Below are 24,318 nucleotides of genomic sequence, written 5' to 3'. Positions count from 1 at the left end.
TGTTGCAAGGAACATGAGGTACCAGAGACACCACCATAAGCATGAATCCTACAGAGAACACATTGACTCTAAACTCTATTTTTCAATAATCACACTGAATGTAAATGGACTAAATGCTCCAATTAAAAGACATAGGGTAGCAGAATGGATAAAAAACAAAATCCATCTATTTGTTGTCTACAAGAAACACATTTAAGACCTGAGGACACCTTCAGATTGAGAGTAAGAGGGTGGAGAAATATCTATCATGTATTGGAAGTCAAGAGAAAGCTGGAGTAGCTATACTCTTATCAGACAAACTGACCTTTGGAGTAAAGGCAGTAACAAGGGATGAAGAAGGGCATTATATAATAATTACAGGGTCTATCCATCAGGAAGAGCTAATAATTATAAATGTCTCTACACCAAATACGGAAGCACCTAAATACATAAAACAATTAATCACAAACAGAAATAATCTTACGGACAAGAATGTGCTAATAGCAGGTGACTTTAACACTCCACTTAAGCAATGGATAGATCAACTAGACAGAAAATCACTAAAAACACAATGGACTTGAATGACACATTGGACCAGATGGATTTGAAGTTTATGTTTAGAATTCTACATCCTGAGGCCATGGAATTCACTTTCTTCTCAAGGGCACACGGGACATTATGCAAGATAGATCACATACTGGGGCATAAAGCAGCCCTCAATAAATATAAAAGAATTAAGATCATACCATCACATTTTCAGATCACAATGATATGAAACTTGAAATTAACCACAGGAAGAAGTCTGGAAAACCTCCAAAAACATGGAGGTTAAAGAACACCCTACTAAAGAACGAATGGGCCAATTAGACAATTAGAGAAGAAATTAAAAAATATATAGAAACAAATGAAAATGAAAATACAACAATTTAAATTCCATGGGATACGGCAAAGGCAGTCCTAAGAGGAAAGTATATTGCACTCCAGGCCTATTTCAAGAAATTAGAAAAAGCGCAAGTACAAAATCTAACAGCACACCTAAAGAAACTAGAAGGAGAGCAATAGGAGCATCGCAAACCCAGTTGGAGAAGAGAAATAATAAAAATGGGAGCAGAAATAAACAATATAAAATCCCCAAAAAACAGTTGAACAGAGCAATGAAACCAAGAGTTGTTTTTTTTTTTTTGAAAAAATAAACAAAATTGACAAAACTCTAACCAGGCTTATCAAAAAGAAAAGAGAGTGCCCAAATAGACAAAATCATGAATGAAAATGGACTTATTACAACCCATCCCTCAGAAATACAACCAATTATCAGGGAATACTATGAAAAATTATATGCCAACAAACTGGACAACTTAGAAGAAATGTACAAATTCCTAAACAAACACACACTACCAAAATTCACATGGGAAGAGGTAGGAAATCTGAACAGATGCATAACTAGTGAAGAAATTGAATCAGTTATCAAAAATTGCCCAACAAATAAGAGCCTTGGGCCAGATAGCTTCCCTGGAGAATTCTACCAGACATTAAATCAGAGTTAATACCCATTCTTCTCAAGCTATTCCAAAAAATAGAAATCGAAGGAAAACTTTCAGACTCATTCTACAAAGGTGCATCACTTTGATTCCTGGGCAGACAAAGACCCAGGAAAAAAAAAAAGAACTACAGGCCAATATCCTTGATGAATACGGATGGAAAAATCCTCAACAAGATACTTGCAAGTCGAATTCAACAGCACATAAGAAGAATTATCCACCATGATCAAGTGGGATTCATTCCTGGGTTACAGGGCTGGTTCAATATTTGCAAATCAATCAATGTGATACATCACAGTAACAAAAGAAAAGAAAAAAAAAACATGATTCTGTCAATAGATGCAGAAAAAGCATTTGACGAAACACAGCATCCCTTCTTAATAAAGACCCTCGAGAAACTCGGGATAGAAGGAACGTACTTAAATATCATAAAAGCCATTTATGAGAAGCCCTCAGCTAACATCATCCTCAATGGGGGAAAACTGAGAGCTTTCCCCCTGAGACCAGGAACACGACAGGGATGTGCACTCTCACCACTGCTGTTTCACACAGTGCTGGAAGTCCTAGCGTCAGCCATCAGACAACAAAAGGAAATAAAAAGCATCAGAATCGGCAAAGAAGAAGTCAAAACTTTCACTTTTCGCAGACAACATGATACTCTACATAGAAAACCCGACAGACTCCACCAGAAGTCTACTAGAACTGATTCATGAATTCACCAAAGTCGCAGGGTACAAAATCAATGTATAGAAATAAGTTGCATTTTTATACACCAACAATGAAGCAACAGAAAGAGAAATCAAGAAACTGATCCCATTCACAATTGCACAAAAAACCATAAGATACCTAGGAATAAACCTAACCAAAGATATAAGAGATCTGTATGATGAAAACTATAGAAAACTTATGAAGGAAATTGAAGAAGACACAAAGAAATGGAATAATATCCCATGCTCATGGGTCGGAAGAATAAATATCATAAAATGTCATACTACCCAAAGCAACCTACACATTCAATGTATTTTTAATCAAAATTGCACTAGGATTCTTCTCAAAGCTAGAATAAACGATCCTAAAATTTGTATGGAACCACAAAAGACCCTGAATAGCCAAAGTAATAGTGAAGAAGAAAACCAAAACAGGAGGCATCACTATCCCAGACTTTAGCCTCTACTACAAAGCTGTAATCATCAAGACAGTATGGTATTGGCACAAAAACAAACACATAGACCAATGGAATAGAATAGAGAACTCAGAACTGGACCCACAAATGTAGGGCCCACTAATCTTTGACAAAGTGGGGAAGAGTATCCAATGGAAAAAAGACAGCCTCTTTAACAAATGGTGCTGGGAGAACTAGACAGCAAGATACAGAAGAATGGAACTAGATAATTTTCTCACACCATACACCAAAATAAATTCCAAATGGAGAAAGGATCTCAATGTGAGACAGGAAACCATCAAAACCTTGGAGGAGAAAGCAGGAAACAACTTCCTTGACCTCAACGGCAGCAATTTCTTACTTGATACATCCCCAAAGGCAAGAGAATCTAGAGCAAAAATGAACTATTGGGACCTCATCAAGATAAAAAGCTTCTGCACAGCAAAGGAAACAATCAATAAAACTAAAAGGCAACCGACGGAATGGGAAAAGATAGTTGCAAATGACATATGAGATAAAGGGCTAGTATCTAAAATCTCTAAAGAACTCACCAAACTCCACTCCTAAAAAACAAATAATCCAGTGAAGAAATGGGCAGAAGATATGAACAGACACTTCTCCAAAGAGGACATCCAGATGGCCAACGGACACATGAAACGATGCTCAGCATCCCTCCTCATCAGGGAAATACAAATTAAAACCACACTGAGATATCACCTCATGCCAGTCAGAGTGGCTAAAATGAGCTAATCAGAGTATTCTAGATGCTGGCGAGGATGTGGAGAAACGGGCACCCTCCTACACTGTTGGTTGGAATGTAATCTTGTTCAGCCCCTCTGGAAAACAGTGTGGAGGTTCCTCAAGAAATTAACAATAGAACTCCCCTATGATCTAGCAATAGCACTGCTAGGAATTTACCCAAGGGATACAGGAGTGCTGATGCATAGGGGCACATGTACCCCAATGTTCATAGCAGCACTCTCAACAATAGCCAAAACATGGAAAGAGCCTAAGTGTCCATCAACTGTGGAATGGATCAGGAAGATGTGGTTTATCTATACAATGGAATACTACATGCACTGAGAAAGAATGAAATCTGGCCATGTGTAGCAACATGGATGGACCTTGAGGGTGTTATGCTGAGCGTAATACGTCAGGCAGAGAAGGACAGATACCATATGTTTGCACATACAGGTGGATTAGGAGGAACTTAGTGGAGGACCATGGGGAAGGAGATGGGTAAAATATTTGGGTAGTGGGAGGGAGGCAAACCATGAGAGACTCTTGAATGCTGAGAACAAACTGAGGGCTGAGGGGGGATGGGGGCAAGGGGAAGGAAGGTGATGGGCACAAAGAGGGGCACTTGCTGGGATGAGCACTGTGTGTTATATGGAAACCAACTTGACAATAAACTATTTAAGAAAAAAAAGAAATAAAATATTTATTATTTATTTAATCGTATTGTTGTTGTAGGTTACTGTATGGTCTATTATTGAACAGCCAGGTAGGCACTAATTATGTTTTCTGAAGGCAGTTCCCCTATACTATTGTTCTCGTCATGGGAATCAGCAACTCACGGCACAAATTAGCTTTTTGAAGAACATTACACTAAGCTCGCCCTCACTAAAGGTAGCCATGTCAAGGTATATTCAAATCAGAGTTCTTCATCTGTCAAAAATTCAGCTTCATGAAGAAAGCCCTCTTACTTCAGTCTCAAATTACAAATGTAAAATAAATATCAAAGTACAATTTCACCTTTTTGTCCATAATCTGTTCCTCACATGTAAATCATAATCACGTCTCTAGGACACCAAGAGTATAACAATGTCACAGCACATTGTCATAAGACAAGTGCTAAAGAACTAGAGAATATTGTAATGTACCTGATACGTCTTGTTTCATTTTAGATTTAATTTGACTATATTATTTGAATGAATAAAATGATGAACTTTGGATTCCCATTACTGAGAAATCAAAATTTGCTTTTAAGTTTTATTTTGGAGGTTCATATTATCTACTTGTAAATGATATAGATGCTTAGTTTGTAAAAAAAATTAGCACTGATATATTACTAGAATGTTCAAACTTTATACCTTAGTCTTTTATTAATAAAACATTTAAATCAAGTATATGCTTAAAGTAGAATTCTAGACTGTTCCCACAAATTTATAAAGGCATGATAAATACTTTCTTATTTGAAAGTTAATAACGTTTGACTTAATGATACTGATGTTCTGCTGACATGATTTGTGAAGAAAGAATTAAAAAGTGGAAAATGATCTCTCATGATTTGTTTTTTGTCCCTGAATCATTTCCTTCTGTTTGAATACTTCTCCCCACTACACAACACATTTCTTCAGAAATAATGATTATTTAAGAAAGAAAGGGTACAAATAATCTAGAGTATTTAATATTAAATGGGGAAATAGGAAAATGTGTAATAAGGGATAACTTAGTTGTACATAATGAAACTTCAAAAGTGCACACAAATGGTTTGTTGCTACAGCCATCCTTTTCTCCTCACTAAATGGTATGCTTTCAGATCCATACACATACATATACATGTATTTCATTGCTTTCAATTGACTTGCAAGTAATTCCATCATATTCATCCCTTCAAACATCTACTTCCTTGATTTCCAATGTTTTGCTAGTTTTAATAAGGCTATTCCAAGTGTCATCAGATCATATATCTGTGCTTCTCTAGACCAAAAACCTAGGGATGGATAGCTGATTTAGGTTTTTGATGTCATACTATATGGTATCTGTCCATGGAGCCTGAAAGATCAGTCTTTCGTACCCTGGACCCAAGACAACTCCTGATTGAGGTATATACTATCTACTAATTAAGAACACTGGTAAAGAAAATGTAGGTGACAATTAAAAATATATAGGAAATAATATATTATATATATTATTAGGTAATATTATATATTAGTTACAGATAGGACTTTTTGATATTTTACATTGATATGTGTTGACATTTAGGATAGCCGAATAACTCAAGACAAAACACTTTCCAAGTGATGCTACAAAATTGTACATGGGTGAAAGATCCATTCCAAATGTGAAAAAGAAGGATTTTAATGTAACAGAGTATAAGAGGTTCATTGATCATCAGGTTCACTTTCTACATTGCAACTAACCTTTAAGAATCTTTTACTTAACAAGTTTTGGTACAAAGAAGAGTATTCCCAATTGTCTAAAAAGGTTATTAAAATACTGCTATCATTTCTAAATACATATGTATGAGGGCAGAATGTCTTCAACTATTTCAGCAGAATAAATATTGTACAGATGGATAACAGAAACACCTCTAAGTTTCCAGGTGCCTTCATTAAGCCAGACAATAAAGACATTTGCAAAAAATGTGAAACACTGCTACTCTTCTCGTCATTTTTATATGTTTTAATAAAACACTTATTTTTCAAAACATATGCTATTTTGTTTTTTATACTAAACATGTAATAAACATATTTTTTATCTTATGAGTTAACTAATAAATATATTTAAACTTCCTTAGTTTTCATTTCTAATATAGTAAATAATAAATATATTCCACATTAAAGAAGGCTCTTTGAAGGGTGCGAGTGGCTCAGTCAGTTAAGCATTTGACTTCAGCTCAGGTCATGATCTTGCAGTTGTGAGTTCAAACCCTACATCGGCTCTATGCTGACAACTCAGAGCCTGGAGCCTGCTTCAGATTCTATGTCTCCCTCTCTCTCTGCCCCTCTCCCACTCATGCTCTGTATCTCTCTCTCTCTCTCTCTCTCAGACACAAAGATAAACATTAAAATTTTCTTTTAAAAAAGGCTCTTTGTGGTCAACAATACAGCACTCTTTTTAAGAATGCATAGACCCAAAAGTTTGAGAATCACTCTGTAGAGTAAAGCTAAACAAATAATCATATTAAAATTTTTGTGAAGAAATAATCATAGTCAAATCACAAGATACATTATATAGTAAATTTTTGAGCCTCTACCAACCAGGCCATGAGGAAATAGCAGTAAAGAGACCATACAAACAAACAAATAAATATATTCAAAATAGTATCATTCCTCATAAAGAATAAAAGATATGAAAATAGTGAGTAGAAGACATGGTAGGGGGAGGTCATTTCATTTTGGGTGGTCTAGAAATGCCTCTTGAATGAGGACATAGTAAAGTTGAGGTCTAAATGTTGAGAAGAAGCCAGACTTGTGAATGAGGGAGGCGGGAAGAGAGAGAAGTCAATTCTGGAAGAGGGATTGGAAGATGAAATTTTCTGGAGATGGAAGCAAATTTGGCAATGAAGGTCAATGTCCCTGAGCTTTTAACAAAGAAGAAAGTCCAATTTTATCTTTTTTTTTTTTTTTTTTTACAATATTATAAGGGTTATTTTTCTGATTTCAGAGATAACGCTGAAAAGGAATGGGGAACATTTAAACTTTACTCGGTGTCATACAGCCAATTATTTGCAGAATTAGGCTTTGAAAACTGCTTCTAGGCCAATACAGTATAATGACTCTCTTAGGAGAGGTGATCATAAATGAAATAAAGTGCTGGTAGGGGTTGGTGAGAGAAGCAGAGTAAATGTTCAGAGAAATTTCATAGTCTCTGCTTGCCCTAACCCTAATTATAGCCAAAATGTCTCTAGTATGTCGACAGTTGTGCTGGATGTTATAAGGGAGGGATAATATCATTAGCAGCATTAAGGTATACATAGTATATAAAGAACCAATACTATAAAATGAAGGTCAAATTAATGGCACTGGAGGACAATAAAACAGGACTTCTATATAAGAGAGATCAAGAAAAGTCTTAAGGCTTGCAGATAACTGAGATTACATAGTGATTATATATATATATATAATTATATATATATTTAAATACTCATTCTTACAAATAAGTATGTCTTACTTTTATAAAGTTAAAAATAGAAAATTTTATCAATTGCTACATTAGGAGATGATCATATAAATTAGCAAATGATTATATCCTTTTCAATGGGTTTACTTCCTAGTAAGTTCATTGTTCATTTAAATATGAGTTGCAAATCATAATATTTAACAGAGAAGCTACAGAGCAAAGAAACTGAGAGTTTAACTAATTGTTAGGAAATATGGCTAACTGCAAATCAATAAAAAGTGGAGACAACTTTAAAAATTAAAAATAAATGGTAAAATATATAAGGTTCATGAGTATTTTATTTATATTAAAATTGATAGAACTCATCTATTATATATAATGTAAAATATTAAGTTTTCATTTGAGTAAAAACAAATAAAATAAGCACTCTGTCTACCACTGTATTTTAGGTACCACAAAAATATTTTAAATGTAGAGACTAAAGGTGAAACACTGGGCATGGATTAGCCTTTTACCTTCTAAAGTACTTCTTTAATTTTTGAACATATACTACCCCCCACCCAAACCGTGAAGGAAACCAATTTGCTGATATTCAAATGTGTAGAGTTCTCATAGCCTTCTGTTTTTTTTCCCCAAAGCATACTTCATATTTATATATTCATCTGAATATTTCATCAATATCTCCTCTACTACACCATAAACTCCTTAAGGACAGTCACTGTGTGACTCTGTTCATTCTGGACCACAGTACATAGAAGGATTTCAATAATTCACAATTTTTTTGTGTGGAGTCAATCAATGTGTTTCTGCTGTTGTCAAACAGGCTGTTCTGTGATCAAACATCCTGCCTCATCATGCTATCCTACCTCACTTGGGTGTGTCTTTTCCAGTGCATCACAGGGCTCCATAAATGATCCTGTTTTCTTACCCATCAGGCAAAAAAAAATTTTAACCAATTTGTACCAATGGCATGAATGCCTAATATTGTGTCAAATGTACCATCTTGATACTTCACTCCCCACCCCTCCCCCCCATACATATAGACAGTTCTATAGCTAGAAGCAGGTTATTTGAAAGAAATGCCACTAATCGTGGAAATTTAAGCACAATGACAGCTTTTTGAGAATGACATTTAAAAGAAACATTTTAGCAATCTGAACAATACATCACATGCATGACAGCATGCTTATATTTCAAACACTCTTACAGATGATACTTCCTGATCAAGACTAACATCATTTGTTGGTAGACATGATGTATCTGATGTAGCAGAAAGCTGAAACCAATTATAAATAAATGGTCCAATTTAATTGGAATATAGCTTAAATATACTATAGTCTATACAAAATATAGAATGTCAATATAAAGAAAACATCAAAATGAAGGAAATGTAGTCTAGTCCTGATTAGATGATTTCAAATAGAAATGATACCTTTTGGTGTGGTTATTCAAACAAGTATTTGAAAAATCATTCATGGATTTTACCTGCAATTTTCAATGTGAATTTTCTTCACTGCCTTGGATGGGATGAAAGATTTCCAGTTACTTATTTCTATAACTTCTATGCAGCCAGTAAAATTTTCCACTGGTCCAGAAATCTGAGATGGAGGAATAAAAGGAGGGAGGGGGAGAGAGAGAGAATATTTATATTATTTCTACAATATATTAATCTTGCTGTAAACTGGTCAGAACGTGCATTCAGATTAAGCATCTGAATTTATTCAACATATCTGATTTATTCAACATATTGGTAGGAAGTAATGTAATTCTTTTCATAAATACCATTCCAGAAATTAGCATAAAATACTACCACTTTAGTCAAAAGTCACTTGGAATCTGTAAATATTATCACGGTATGAATCACATATATAAATAAAGAAAAATTTTCACTATTACAGCGAATTACAGCTGGAACATAGGAGAAAAGCTAATATGCTCATCCTCCCCATCAATGGATTACACGTTTGCATCTTTCGCTTCTGTTCCTTGTATGCGCTTCTTCTTTCAGATGTTACCCTGCCCCACCCACAACTATCAAGGCATAAAGAAAAGGTTCTCTTTCTATTGTTAAAGGAAACACAGTAAACTCTGAATATTTGTGGCATCCCACAACTCTGATGCATTCTGCATGCGTTTGTGTTCAGTTGTGTGGCCTATCTTCCTTAGGAATAACTTGGGCAAAAAATAACTAGAAAGATTGCCACCGGGACCAAATTTAAAAAAAAGAAAATAAGGGCATTGGAAAGCATTCGTTTGATGAATATAACCTCTTAAAGTTAAACAGATATATGGCTTTTCATTTTATTCACTGTGAACATATAATACTATTCCATTAATTATATGTCTATATAAATTTACATTGATGTGAAAAAGAGAAGTTAACAAAAACTGAAATGGGCACAGCTCAGATTTCAACAGTTATATATGAGCATTTATTTATTTCAGGTTCTGTCTACTCTTTCATTCTTCATATTGTTAAAATTTTTTTAAATGTTTATTTTTGAGAGACAGAGAGACAGAGCGTGAGCAGGGGAAGGGCAGAGAGAGAAGTAGACACAGAATCTGAAGCAGGCTCCAGGCTCTGAGTTGTCAGCACAGAGCCCAATGCGAGGTTCGAACTCAGGAACTGCAGATCACGACCTGAGCTGGAGTTAGCCACTTAACCGACTGAGCCACCCAGGCGCCCTGATATTGTTAAAATTTTTAAGCTAAGATGGACTAAATAATGAATAGGATAATCACTGAGTTTATACACTTATAAGTAAGTTTTCTGGGTTGCTTGGGTGGTTCAGTCGGTTGAGCATCCGACTTTGGCTCAGGTCATGATCTCACCATTGGTGGGTTCAAGCCCCATGTTGGGCTCTGTGCTGACAGCTAGTTCAGAGCCTGGAGACTGTTTCAGATTCTGTGTCTCCCTCTCTCTCTGACCCTCGCCTGCTCACGCTTCTCCCTTTCTCTCTCTCAGAAATAAATAAAACATTAAAAAAAATTTTTTTAAATAAGTTTTCTACCTTGAGTTTTGAATTAAAAATATACACTATTTGCATTTTCAAGACTTAGTTTTTCACTGCATGTACTATTACAAAGGATGGAAGGGAGACTTTGTATTGTTTAGAAATTGTAGGATGAATGTATTTTATTTCATCTTTTAACTTAGAATCTTATTTTAAAAACCTTTAAATATTTTCTTCCTTTTTCTGATGTTGGTTCAAACGTACTACAAACTCTCTCAACAATTAACACTCTGTCAAGTGTCAAAAATGACTCAACTAGAAAACAAACCAATATGTCACACAGCAAGTTTTACAATGAAGTCAGTGCATGCTAAGTAAAATAGAAATGTTTGGCTCTTCCATGTTGCAGAAGAGAAAATATTGATTTATAATTGTTAGTTTAAAATTTTTAAGAGTTTTATAAATCTTTTTGTTTTTCAAATTTAATTTGTATTTTTATCATGGTTATACATGAACCTAGTTTTTATTTAAGATAAAGTTTACATATATCTCTCTTCAAACATAAATTTGTGGATATACAGTTTACAATTAAAAATTGTAAAAATGAAATGGTCTTGGAAAAATGCTATTGATAGCAATGGTTATGAATGTATTACTTATTTTAACACAGTTCAAAAATAGCATAATGTATGTGCATATTTAAATAGATATTTTTCTCTCTTCATGAAGATCCTTATTATTTATGAGGATGAAAAGTATGAAGAAAGTTACAGCTTTTTAAATAAATATGAAGCAATGAAAGATGCTCAAAAGAAAAAGATTCTATGATTACTCTGTGAGATACATGATAGAATTCTATGATCCAAATCTCATTCACATATTATGGATTAAAAGATAAATATTAATTTATTCACCCTGGCCTCTATTAGCAAGAAAAAAATTCTATAGCCTTTAAATTGGAAAGAATTCAAAATTATTTCATTTCTTCTGTATTAACAGATTCAAAATCTCCAGTTCTTTCACACATTAACCTTGGCACTCTTGTTCAGGATGAGTTAACTGGTTCACAAACTCTCATGTAAATCTTTTTCACTTTGAATATGGAAATTTTAGGGGCATCTGGGTGGCTCAGTCAGTTAAGCATCATTGGCTGGGGTCATGGTCTCACGGTTCATGGGTTCGAGTCCCACATCGGGCTCTGTGCTGACAGCTCAGAGCCTGAAGCCTGCTTCGGATTCTGTGTCTCCCTCTCTCTCTGACCCTCCCCTGCTCATGCTGCCTCTCTCTCTGTCAGAAATAAAACACTAAACAATTTTTTAATAATAAAAATAAGAATATGGAAATTTGATTTTGCAAAAAATAAGTCAAACTTGTACCCAGAAACACTAAATCTAAACAGTAAACTCTAATCACATAGTTTTTAGATAGATTCTAATGTTGGGAACTTTTTCTCCTTGAATTTGACTAACTTATAATAATCTGGTTAGTTAGGTTTCTGGATTAGATGATTTTTTAAAAGTTAAAGAGAAACTATATATATATATATATGTGTGTGTGTGTGTGTGTGTGTGTATTGATACAAGTTACAATGTAACCATATATAAAAGATTCATTAAGGATGAGAAATCATGAAAAACCACCTATATGAGATTACAGGAATGCTTTTGTTGCATGTATTCCCCCTTTTCATTAGAAAACATCTGTACTCGGGGCGCCTGGGTGGCTTAGTCGGTTAAGTGTCCGACTTTCGTTTGGGTCATGATCTCGTGGTTCCTGGGTTCGAGCCCCGCGTCGGGCTCTGTGCTGACTGCCAGCTCAGAGCCTGGAGCCTGTTTCAGTCTGTGACTCCCTCTCTCTCTCTGACCCTCCCCTGCTCACGCTGTCTTTCTCTCTCCTAGAAATAAATAAAAATTAAAAAAAAAAAAAAAGGAAAACATCTGTACTCACATATACTGCTGGAATTTCCCAAATCTGGTTTTTACTTTTGTTAAAGCAAATAAAAAAATAATGACCCCTAGTTTCTTCTAAACAGTGTAAAATGGCCACCACACAGTATGAAGAATATGATTCACAGTACTGAACAAATAAGAGAGGTCTCATTTTTTTAATGTTTATTTTGAGAGAAAACGAGAGAGTGAGCATGAGCCGGGGATGGGCAGAGAGAAAGGGAGACAGAGAATTTGAACCAGGCCCTGTGCTGATGGCCCGAACCATGAGACTGTAACGTGAGCTGAAGTCAGACGCTTAACCAACTGAGTCACCCAGGTGCCCCAACAGAGTTCTCATTTTTTATTTAAAATTTGACTCAAACTTATAAACACATCTTCAATATAGTCTCATTTTTTTCTATCTCTATATGAACAGAAGAATATTTAATCTCATCTCTGGCATTTGCTGGCCTTTTTTCTCATATCTTTTTTTTTTTTATTAATTGTTTTTAATGTTTATTTTTGAGAGAGGGAAGTGGAGGGGCTGACAGAAATGGAGATACAGAATCCAAAGCAGGCTCCAGGCTCTGAGCTGTCAGCACAGGGTTGCACCTGGGGCTCAAACTCACAAACCTGGAGATCATGACTTGAGCTGAAGACAGATGTTTAACTGACTGAGTCACCCAGGCACCCCTACTCTCATTTCTCTAAAGAGAGTTGAAGCCAATGAACTATCAATACTGTACAAATAAGTTTCTATATTAATATTCAATAGCAGTTACATAAAGTTGAGACAGAGAGCCTTCCTGGCTACCATTTAGACTGCATATACAATATTCCAAATTTATAAACAATTTAAAATAAAAACATACCATCTGAGGCTTTTTTTTTGAAACTTACATGCCTAAATATTTAACACCATGTGAAAAAAGTTGTTAAAGTAAGAGAAATGCTTAATTTTTTTGTCATGTTATAGTAGAAACACAATTACTTGAGAAATATATGGATTCTTGGTTAACCTGCTATTAAGTGGTAATTTTGAGTTAGTTTCTCATTTTTTTGATCAGTAGTTTATACATTCTTTTTATTTACATCGTTATTTATATTTTTAAATAGATTTCTCCTGTACCTCCTATAACCGATTTGGCTGAATTCAAGTGACATTTTAGATTGGTAGATATTGAAAACCAGTAAGTCTGGTTTGTAATCAATTAAGAAATAATCAATTGGTAATACAGAAACGGCCCCAGTAGTTCCCTTTTTACTGTAGATTGTGTTATCAGTTACTTAAAACTTGTTTTTGTAGGTCTCATCTTAAGCACACAGTGGTAATTTCATACATCTTTGAGAAATATGAAGAAAAAGATTATGTTTAAGCTAGTAATAGTAATTGTTAGGTTTTGTTTTTGTTTTTGTTTTTGTTTTTTTTTTTTTTTTGCTTTTAAACAAAGCTTCTACTGCTAAACTACTACTTAAATCCCATATGAAACTCAAATCTGGTAGGACGGGAAGATTTTTGAAGAATGTAACTTATAAAGAACATCCCTGTTAAACTGCCACATGATCTCTCCCCTCTTCTGCTACTTCTGCTGTGAGGATGTTTTCTGTTTTCCAGATCATTGTGTCTCAATCCAATTCTGGCACTCTTCATTCCCTTTTGCAGTTCTAAGGGCCCTTTAGGTATCATTCCTCTTAACAATATCCTTTACCATTTCTTATGATGTAGGTCTGATGTTCATTCAGGTTTTTTTTTTTTTAAGAAAATGTCATTAATTTGTGCTATTTTATTTAGGTTTACTTTTTTATTTTGAGAGACAGAGAGACAGAGAGACAGAGAGAGAGAGAGAATCCCAAGCAGGATCCGTGCTCTTAGTGCACAGACCGGCATGGGGCTTGAGCTCACAAAGCATGAGATCATGACCTGAGCTGAAATCAAGCATGGGATGCTTAACTGACTGAGCCACTCACGTGCCCTTAATTTGTAAAATTTTACATTTTATATTTTTGGATTCAGAGTTCTATGTTGAAGGGTTTTATGAATTATTTTTATTTCAGCACTTGAAATATTCCCTTATGTTCTGGATTGAAGGAGGAGTCAGTGAAAATTCTCTTTTTATTAGGAGAAATATTGGTCAATATTTCTCCAAATACATATATATATATGACCAAATACATATATATATGGAACTCCAGTCATACATATTTTAAGCCCTTGTTACATCCTATAGGTCTCTTAGGTTTTTGTTCCTTTTTCCATCATTTTTCTCTCTTTCTTTCAGTGTGGTTTCCATTACTATGTATTCAAGTTCAATTTTTTCTTTTGCAGCAGTGTAATCTGCTGTTGAGCCAATACAGTTCAGATATTATATTTTTGTCTTTGAAATTTCTATGTTTCTTTTACATAGTTGACTTTTTGTTGATTGTAATTATACTTGATTTTTTAATAGTTTCCATTTTTCCCTCTTGTAGTTCATGTTTTATTTGTTTTTAGCTAAATATATAATACATGCTTTAAAGTTCTCATAAAACAATTATAATCTTTATGATTTCTTGATCTGTAATCATTTTTATCCAGATTACAGTGCACAGTTCCCTGCTTCTTTCTATATCTAATATTTTTTAATCAGATACAGGACATTGTTATGTGTGTATTTGCTGTGTGTTTTCCTACATAATTTATCCCAATTTTCTAACTGTTCATGACAGTAAGGAGAGTATACCAGCAATTACTCATTCATGGTCAGAAACCCATATGCCTTTTCTTGTTTATTTTGGTACTTCTACATGACTTGTATCATAAAAATAATTAGTCCTACTATCAAACTCTTAGTACTATTCCTGATTACATGCTCAATTTACTCACTTTTTTTATCAATTTATTCCAGTACTAGCTTTGAAATTTCTAAGCAACATGTTCATATTCTGGGTACTAATTATTCAATTTCACAAATTTTGGAGCCTTACTTTTATATGAGATTATAACTGCACCAGATGTGATAATTTTTGGTTAAATAATCAGCATTATATTAATCATAATGTTAGTGGCATCACAGCTTTAACTTAAATGTTTAGTGTTTACATTACTCCTATGTAATTATTATTTATAGTGGAACAATACAACAGTTAATAATGGAAATATTTTCTTTCTTTCTTTTATTTATTTACTTTTTTGTGCTCTACATCCCTATGACTTATTTATTTTATAACTGGAAGCTTGTATCTCTTAATTCTCTTCACTTATTTTGCCTATCTCTCCAATCCTGTCCCTCTGGCAACAACCAGTTTGTTCTATATTTAGGATCCTGTTTCTATTCTTTCATTTCTTCATTTGTTTTGGGTTTTAAAGTCCACATATAAGTGATATCATATGGTATTCATCTCTAACTTATTTTGCATAGCCTAATAACCTCTAGGCCAATCCACATTGTAGCAAATGACAAGACCATTCTTTTTTATGGCTAAGTGATATTCCTGTGTGTGTGTGTGTGTGTGTGTGTGTGTGTGTGTGTGTGTGTATACACACACCAGGACACTTGGGTTTGTTTCCATACCTTGGCTATTGTAAATAATGCTGAAGAAATACAAAACCTGAACAGACCCATAACGAGTGAAGAAATCAAATCAGTGATCAAAAATCTCCCAACAAATAAGAGCCCTGGACCTGATGGTTTCCCTGGGGAATTCTACCAGACATGCAATAAACAAAGAGGTGAATGTATCTTTTCAAATTAGTGACTTTGTTTTCTTTGGGTAAATATCTCGAAGTAGTATTAGTAGGTCATACAGTATCCCTAGTTTTATTTTTTTGAGGAAATCCACACTATTTTTCACAGTGGTGTACCAATTTACATTCCCACCAACAGTGCACAGAGGTTCCTTTTTCTTCACAATCTTGTCAATACTCATCGTTTCTTGTGTTTTTGATAGTAGTCATTCTGGCTGATATAAGGTAATAGCTTAATGTGGTTTTGATTTTCATTTCCCTAATGATTAGTGATACTAAACATCTTTTCATATACTTTTTTCTTAAATCTTTATTTTGAAGGAGAAAGAGAGCATGCAGAGCATGTGTGAGAGTGGGTCAGGGACAGAGAGAGCAGGATAGAGAATCCCAAGCAGGCTCCACACTTCCAGCACAGAGCCTGTCACAGGGCTTGATTCCGTGAACTTTGAGATCATGACATGATTTGAAATTAAGAGTTGGACATTTAACCGACAGAGCCACCCAGGTATCCCTTTTCATGTATCTCTTGGCCATTTTTAGGTCTTCTTTGGAAAAATGTCTATTCAGTCTATTCTGTCCACTTTCTAGTTAGATCATTGCAGGTTTTTGGTGTTAAGTTGTATAAGTTCTTTATATATTTTGAATATTAATTCTTTACTGGATATTATTATTAGTATCTTCTCTCATTCAGGAGATTACCTTTCTGTTTTGTTGATGGTTTCCTTCATTGTGCAAAAGCTTTCTTTTTTGATGTAGTCCCAATAGTTTATTTATTTATTTTGCGTTTGTTTCCCTTGCCTCAGGAGACATAGGTATAAAAACATCGCTAAGGTAGAGGTCTGAGAGATTATTGCCTAATTTTTTAAAGAAATTTTATGGTTTCAGGTCTCACATATAAGTCTTTAAACCATTTTGGGTTTTTTTTTGTGTTTGAAGTAAGAAAGTGGTCCATTTTTTTTTTCCTTTGGCATGTAGCTGTTCAGTATTGAAGAGAGTGTCTTTTTTCGATTGTATATTATTGCTTTCTTTGTCATAGATTAATTGGCAATATAAGCATGAGTTTATTTCTGGGCTCTCTATCCTGTTCCACTGATCTACTTTGTGCCAGTGCCATACTGTTTTTGATTAATACAGCTTTGTAGTATATCTTGAAATTTGAGATTGTGAGACCTCCAGTTTTGTTGTCTTTTTTTCCTCAAGACTGCTTTGTCTATTCAGGGTCTTTTGTGATTTGACACAAATTTTAGAGTTATTTTTTTTCTAGTTCTATGAAATATAATACTGGTATTTTGAGTATTTTGATAGAGACTGGATTGACTCTGTAGTTTGCTTTGGGCAGATGAGCATTTTAACAATATTCATTCTTCCAATCCATGAGCATAGTATATCATTTGTTACATTTGTCTGTGTTATCTTCAATTTATTTCATCAATGTTTTATAGTTTTCAGAGTACAAGTCTTTCACCTCCTTCATTAAATTTATTCCCAGGTATTTTATTCTTTTTAGTGCAACTATAAATGGGATTGCATTCTTTTTTTAAATTATTTTTTAAGTTTATTTATTTTGAGAGACAGAGTAGAGTAGGGGCAGAGAGAGAGGGGAAAGAGATCTCAGGCAGGTGCCATGCTATCAGCACTGGAGCCCGAGGCAGGGCTAGAACCCACGAACCATGAGATCATGACCTGAGCCTAAACCAAGAGTCAGACACTTAACCAACTAAGCTACCCAAGCACAGGGATTATGTTCTTAATTTCTCTTTCTGCTATTTCATTATTAATATATTTTTTCTTATGAAAGCTTTTAAAATTGAATCTCATTAAGCCTTATTATTGGCTTAGTGTTCATGTTCTTATCATCCCCAAACTCTTTGCTAGACATATAAATCCCTCCTCAATAATTCAAATACTATGAAAACTTAGTCAATTTTTTTCTCTTTTAATTTGAAATTTCACTAGGGCTTCACTATCACATTTGGAATTTATTGTACGGCTGTTCGGTGATGAATCCACTCTTACTTGGTTTTTATATTACACAGACTTAATTTACTCCTTTTTTGGTATATCCACTGATAATATAACCAAATTTGATCAGTGTCAGATTCAAATGGACAGAAGCAACTAAAAGTCTATAGCAATATGGGACTGATATTGTGAAGTCTTTTACTTGATAGTGGCTAAAAAAGTAGAAAAGGGCTGAAGATACTGTTGTGACTTTGATGCATCACTTGTGGGGCACAGAGGAGAAAGGAGGGAAATAAAGAAGTAGAATACTCAATGCTATGAATATTTGTTAAATTCCTACTAATAAAAATAATTTCAAGTCTGAGTTTTTTATTTGATTTGAAAAATAATCAGTTAAGAAAAAGATGGAAATTGTTAGGAAGTACCTTTTTTGAACACACACAAGTGAATTTGGATGTTAACATGTAAAGTTTCTGATGTTTAGCTGTTTTTAGGCTAAGCACTAATTGGATGCAAACTGTGTACTGTGTATAATGCCAACTGATACATATGAGTCTAAATATCCTAAATGTGGGACTTTAGCCACCTAATGACAAAACACTACATAAAAATAGGTATTTTTTGGTCTACAACTTTTGTAATACCTCTACCAATTTTACTGTAATATATTCATTAAATTATGTATACTCTGTAAAGATTGTGGGATTCATGTGGACACAGTCTCTTTATAGAAGGAAAGAGAAAGTTGGTTAATTTCCTAGATGAGAATAGATTTATATATTGATTCAACAAATATGTATAAAGTACATACTGTATAGTGAGCACAGGGTCACCATATATGTTTACACAAATTTTGCACTGTCAAAAACACCTAGCTGATAAAGTGGAGTACAGCCTGATATTTAAATCATATTTTTTTTCCTCCAAGCTATCTTTGCAGAAATATCTGTTTTAAAAAAAATCTGTCTAATTCAAACAAAGTCATCATAGAGTCCAGTAACTGTGAAGCTAGGCACCACTGAAATATGATGTCAGTAGAAAATATGATAAAGCTCAGTTAAAAGTGGGAAGAGGACAATACAGTTTGATTAGTTTTTTCTTTTATAATTTTTCTATTAAGGACTGAAATTTTTTAGAGCAGTTTTAGGTTCACAAAAAAATTAAGAAATTTCCCATATGCCCTCTGCCCTCACACATCCATAGTTCCCCAATTGTCAATATCCCTCTGAAGAGTGTACACTTGTTACAGCTGATGAACCTACATTAACATATCATTATCACCCAAAGTCCACAGCTCACCTTAGGTTTCACTCTGAGTGTTTTACACTCTATGAGTTTGGAAAAATGTATAGTGACATATATCTATCACTATAGTATCATACAGAGTATTTTCACTGTCCTCAAAGTCCTCTGTGCTCTACCTATTCTTCCCTTCACATGTCTCCCAATCCTTGATGACCACTGATCTTTTTCCTGTCTCCATAGTTTTGCCTTTCTCAACTATGTCACATAGCTGGAATCATACAGTATGTAGCCTTGCAGATTGGCTTCTTTCACTTAGTAATATGCATTTAAGGTTCTTCTATGTATTTTTAAGTCAAGACAGCTTACCTTTCAACTGAATAATATCCCATTGTCCAGAGGTGCCACAGTTTATTTACCCATTCATCTACCGCAGGACATCTTGGGTGCTTTCAAGTTTTGGCAATTATGAATAAAGGTATCATATGCAGGTTTAGGGTTTCATTTATGATAATGGCATGAGTAACTATTTGGAGATCAAACCTCTTATGAAAACAACTAAACAGAATAGAATTTACCAGAAAATTTGTTAGGAAACAAGAAAGAACACTGAACATGTGTTTCTAAATTCTACTGGGTTTTAGAGCTATAGGGCTTTAGAGTTACCCAGAATTTACCCTACAGACATCTTCGTTAGTGGTATTGGTTGCTATTTCTTCACTACAGAAACTGTCAGAGAATGTCCTTATATAAGGACACTAGAAAAACATGAGTACAATTTCAAATGTTTTCCTCTATTCTTTTTCTCAGCAAGGCCAAACATGCTCTGTTCCACACACCATAATCTTGACAGTAGCTACTCCCTTCCTAACTACCCACAGACATCACTTTAATACAGTTATCTGTATGCCAAGGGATTTATCAAAGATTTTTTTTTACTACAACAGCTTTATTGAGATATAATTCACATATCATAAAATTTACCCATATATAGAGTATAATTCCATGGTTTTAGTATATTCAGAATTATTCAACCATTACAGCAACCAATTTTAGAAAAGTTTTATCACTCAAAAAAGAAACATTTATTCATTAGCAGTCTCTCTCCATTCTTCCTTCACTAGTAGGCAACCAAACACTAATCTACTTTGTATCCACAGATTTGTCTATGATGGGATGGACATTTCTTAAAAACAGGAACATAAATTGTGTGGTGTTTTGTGATTGGCTTCTTTTACTTAGTATAATGTTTTAAAAGTTCTTCCATGTTATGCATCAATACTTCATCCCTTTCATTGATAAATGATACTCCTTGATGTGAGTATATCATATTTTATCTATCCATCAGTTAGTGGCCTTTTGGAGTATTTCAGGGTTTTTTGGCTATTAAGAATACTTTTGTGTTTTACATGGACGTGTTTTAATTTCTCTTGGTTATGTGTTTGTGTGTGTGTGTGTGAGAGAGAGAGAGAGAGAGAGAGGGAGATTGATTTAAGTGTTTCCTACTACAGTTGCTTCAGTATAAATCCTAGAGAGGGAGCTAGTAGCCAGGAGCTAATTTCCATGCTGGAAATAATGCATCAATCAAGATTACTCTTTTTTTTTTTTAATATTTTTATTTATTTCTAGGAGAGAGAGAGAGAGAGACAGCGTGAGCAGGGGAGGGTCAGAGAGAGAGGGAGTCACAGACTGAAACAGGCTCCAGGCTCTGAGCTGGCAGTCAGCACAGAGCCCGATGCAGGGCTCGAACCCACGAACTGCGAGATCATGACCTAAGCGAAAGCCAGATGCTTAACCGACTAAGCCACCCAGGCGCCCCAATCAAGATTACTCTTAATTGGAAACATGTCCATCTATGGGAGTCTGCTCAAGGAAACTGTTATAGCATTCCTGTTTGTGAAAAGGAAGTAGGAACCTCTCCATATACTATGATGGAGTGTGCAGTAGATGCTATGGTATCTACCCAAGTCTCCCATTAAGACTGAAGGATTCCTTCCTCTTTCAACTACTTGGGGTACTGCTGGCAGATAGACTTTGCCTTTCAGCATTCTTTTGGACTTACTTTAGTCCAAGGGTACAGCCTCATACAAGTTTTCTCCTCTTTCCTATGGTAGTTTGCATCCAATAACTGGTCACCAATTTGCAATTTAGTGATCACCAGACACACTACTAGGTAGAAAAAGTTAAGTGAAAAGTATATGCATATGCTATTATTTAATAATGGAAAAATATGAATTTATGTATTTGTATATGTTATTTGTTTATATTTAACAATAAGCAAACCACAAAATATTAGGAAGAGGAGGAAAAAGGGCAGATACAATGACAATGGAAACTAGATTTCTTAAATATTTCTTAAATATATCTTTAGATATGGATTTGTGTTTGAAACCATGTAAACATATTATATAATTATAAAATAAAATACAAAAAAAGAACAATTTTTATTTTTTTAATTTTTAAAAAAATTTTTTTTAATGTTTTATTTATTTTTGAGAGAGAGATAGAGACAGCATGAGCAGGGGAGGGTCAGAGAGAGAGGGAGACACAGAATTGGAAATAGGCTCCAGGCTCTGAGCTGGCTGTCAGCATAGAGCCTGACACGGGCCTTGAACCCACGAACCATGAGATCACGACCTAAGCAAAAGTTGGACGCTTAACCGACTAAGCCACCCAGGCGCCCCAAAAAGAACAATTTTTAAAACTCAGGAGTAAAATCAAATAAATGACCCTCTAAACTGTTTCTATTTGGTGGCATAAAAATATAAAATAATGACTCTGATGACTTTATTTTTTTAATACTTATTTATTTTTGAGAAACAGAGAAGAGCACAAATGGGACAGAAGCAGAGAGAGAGGGAGACACAGAATCTGAAGCTGGGTCTGGGCTCTGAGCTGTTAGCTCAGAGCCTGATATGGGGCTTGAACTCAAAAACTGCAAGATAATTACCTGAGCCTAAGTTGGATGGTTAACCAACTGAGCCACCCAGGTGCCCCACTACTCTGATGACTTTAAAACCCAGTACTTTGAACATATATCTTCAGTGGAATCTTAAGGGCAGAAAGGACCCAAAATATTAAACTATTTTCAATAATATAAATTGGTGGCAGCAATGAACATTTTTCTATTAGATGTGTGTCCACTACAGAATAAATCAAATGTATATTATGACAGTGTCATTCACAACAGAGATTTTTTTGCGTGTCTGGAAAGAGATGAACTAAAAACCATATATGAGAGTTCCTAACTGTGATTGCAATTATAATTATTAGCTTATGAGATTTTTTGTTCATTATAACAAAAAAAATCTTTCCTAGTTTGACTAGCGAAGAGCTAGGAAAAAAATAGTGCAATATCAAAGAACAGCTCTAGGTTCCATGTGTGATCTCTAAATGCTAGTTTATACCAAAAGGAGTCTGGATTCCCTGGAGAAATGCCTAATTATTCATCTGGGAAAATATGAGAAACCATGGAAACCCTACAGTACAAAGAATTTAATTTCTTCAACAAAATTTTGCTCAAAAATAAAATTGACAGAGCATGATTTTATACCTAAAATGATATTTGAGAGGCATATTAACCAATGACAATACATGGATGTTAGTTGGTTTAATTTTAAACAAACTATTTTTTAAAGAAGGCTGTAAAACAGGAAGATGTGAAAACTAACTAGTTATGATGGTAAAAAAAATTATTATTACTTTTTAAAGGTGATAATGCAATTATGGTTATCATTCTGAAGATTACTTAGCTTACAGAAATCCATCTAGAAATATAAATAAAGTGCTCTGATGTCTGAGATAAACTTCTAAAACATCTTTGAAAATGGAGGGCAGAGTACACATTTAACAGTTAGATGAAATATGGCTGTGTTTTTTATTTGCTGAAGCTACTAGTGAATTCATCACATTCTTTTTTTCTACTTTTGCATATGTTTGAAGTTTTATTTAAAAAAAAATTGACTTCTCCATAGACACTCAATCACCACGTACACTTACTTGGCTTACTTCCCTAGCATCACCACATCCCAAACAGTTCTCCAGCTCCAATACACTGGTTTAAAATACTCAATTTGTTCCAAAATCTCCATGTCTTCTGATGTTTTCATCTGTTTATTTCTTTTCTTATCTACTCTTTCTTTTCAAGAAAGAAAGATCACTCAGCTGTACCCCACTGTCTTCCTCACCACACTTTGCCCTCGTACTCACCTTTTAAGCTCTTTCTCCCAACACAAGAAAATTCACCTTATTTCTAATTGAATCTTATTCTCTCAACCTCTACTCACTGATGAATTTACATATTTTACATGAAAGTTAAATAATTGAATATCTTAGGAAATAAAATTTTGTGTTTCTATTTTAACACTGAAACTATTCATATCATACCATCCACAACCATCAGCGTAGCCTAACAAAACAATTCTGGCTTAGTAAAAAGACTCAATAAAATTTAAAAAAGCATACTAATGTATGTAATGATTAAGTAATGATAATAAAATAAAAGTAGTAAATACTATCTGTTGAGTACTATTATGCACTAATCTAATGTTCATAATAGTTTTACTATATAGATTCTATCAGCATTTCACTTTGTTATTTACATTTGTGGTTTGCTATTTCTATTACTGATGTTCTAAAAAGATTCTCCGGCCTCATTTTCATATATGGATGGACTTCAACCAAAGAAGATGAATTCTGGCATTTCTTCCTATTTGGAAGAACGAATTATGCAAGCTCATTTCAGTTCCTTTCTCCCTCTTTTTTCTGAGAATGCAACCACATCAGAGGCAGTCTAGCTTAAGACTACTGTATGCTGAGGAACTCTCCCTGAAGTTGCCAAATTTTGTATCTAGCTGAGTTTTAATATTTCAATATGGGACAAAGTACTTGGAAGTCCACCAGCTGAAGATCTTAATCTACATCTCTAAGTTAGCTATTATCAATAACAAAGCTTACAAATGTAACTTCATTTTTCTGACAT

The 24,318-nt window shown here is 34.3% G+C and overlaps 1 protein-coding gene across 1 annotated transcript in view; it reads right to left on the bottom strand.

Moving 5' to 3' along the window:
- Positions 1–24,318, bottom strand: part of LOC120224556 (protein eyes shut homolog) — a 428,677-nt gene that overhangs the window by 365,034 nt on the left and 39,325 nt on the right. The window contains exon 2 of the mRNA XM_039222821.1: positions 9,013–9,125. The gene's annotated coding sequence lies outside the window, so the exon portion shown is untranslated. The remainder of the gene's footprint in view (positions 1–9,012; positions 9,126–24,318) is intronic.

This window comes from Hyaena hyaena, unplaced genomic scaffold (genome assembly GCF_003009895.1).
Source record: "Hyaena hyaena isolate Hyena2069 unplaced genomic scaffold, ASM300989v1 scaffold_1191, whole genome shotgun sequence".
NCBI classification, from domain to species: Eukaryota; Metazoa; Chordata; class Mammalia; order Carnivora; family Hyaenidae; genus Hyaena; species Hyaena hyaena.
The sequence above is the reverse complement of the archived record's forward strand: the minus strand, read 5'-3'. Positions and strand labels throughout refer to the sequence as shown.